A 937-nucleotide genomic window follows, 5' to 3' on the forward strand; every position below is an offset into this window, starting at 1 on the left:
TCCCTACACTGTGCAGTCAGTGACCTTACTTATTCTTGCATTTTAAATCCTCAGCTGCTGTATCTCCTTTCATCTTGAGCCAGATGTTAGGAAGCAAGTGTTCTTTCAGGGCTTCCAAGCCTTAGACCTGACTTTCACTGTTGTAATTACTCCAAAACAAGAATAGAAAATGCATTTGGTGTTCCATGTTATAAAAACATGCTCTGGAGTAGATTTTGCACTCAGATTATGACAGATTTATACAGGTAAGACTGTAGGCAAGGTATTGCCATAGGTTTTGGCAGGATGAAGGAAGGAGGACCTGAAGTCACAGTCAACAAATTCCTCTGTGTCTGAAGTCTTGCATTCTACTTGTTAGCCTACAGAAAGACTCTCCAGTGATCTCTTGCATGTGTTTGGTACTGTTACTGTGCTGGTACTGTGAGCATGTCTCAGAAAATTAGCAGGCTTGAGGTATGTGCAAACAATGTTTCACTTTTATGCTGTTAGTGTCATACACTGTTAGTACCATTGCTTCAGAAGCTACTGTCAAGATCACTGCTTATTGAAACTGAAGCAGGCTAAAATTCCAAACGGGATAGTGGTAGATAAAACACGAAGTTGTACGAAATATCGGATAGACTTACTGCAGTCACTGTGAGACTTCCACAGAAACATCAGTCACAGAGTAAATGGGTCTCAAATTGACTACCACAATGCAGGAAAATTTTGCAAGTTTCTCTGTTGCCACATTAGAATAGATGGCACATAAAAATGTACACTAATTATTGTTGCTTCCTGTTTCACAAAGGAATGTATTGGTTCACTCAAATGGAATAAAAAATTCTTAGGAATTAAACTGAATTATCCATTGTTTGTTTTTCTTATTCAATCATTATTTTTGGAGCCAGGAGGAGCAATAAAAAAGTTGAGTCAAGGTTTCTGAAACCTGTGCTCT

The 937-nt window shown here is 38.5% G+C and overlaps 1 protein-coding gene across 7 annotated transcripts in view; it reads left to right on the forward strand.

Annotated features, from left to right (window-relative positions):
* The window catches only part of LOC103622382 (melanopsin), a 72,656-nt gene extending 71,813 nt beyond the window's left edge, over window positions 1-843 (forward strand). For all 7 annotated transcript variants that reach the window (XM_017744133.1, XM_017744134.1, XM_008641322.2 and 4 more), the window contains one exon: window positions 1-843. This exon is cut by the window's left edge and continues 2,690 nt beyond it. The gene's annotated coding sequence lies outside the window, so the exon portion shown is untranslated.
* The last annotated feature ends 94 nt before the right edge of the window (window positions 844-937 follow it).

Source organism: Corvus brachyrhynchos, unplaced genomic scaffold, assembly GCF_000691975.1.
Source record: "Corvus brachyrhynchos isolate BGI_N302 unplaced genomic scaffold, ASM69197v1 scaffold229, whole genome shotgun sequence".
Lineage (NCBI taxonomy): Eukaryota > Metazoa > Chordata > Aves > Passeriformes > Corvidae > Corvus > Corvus brachyrhynchos.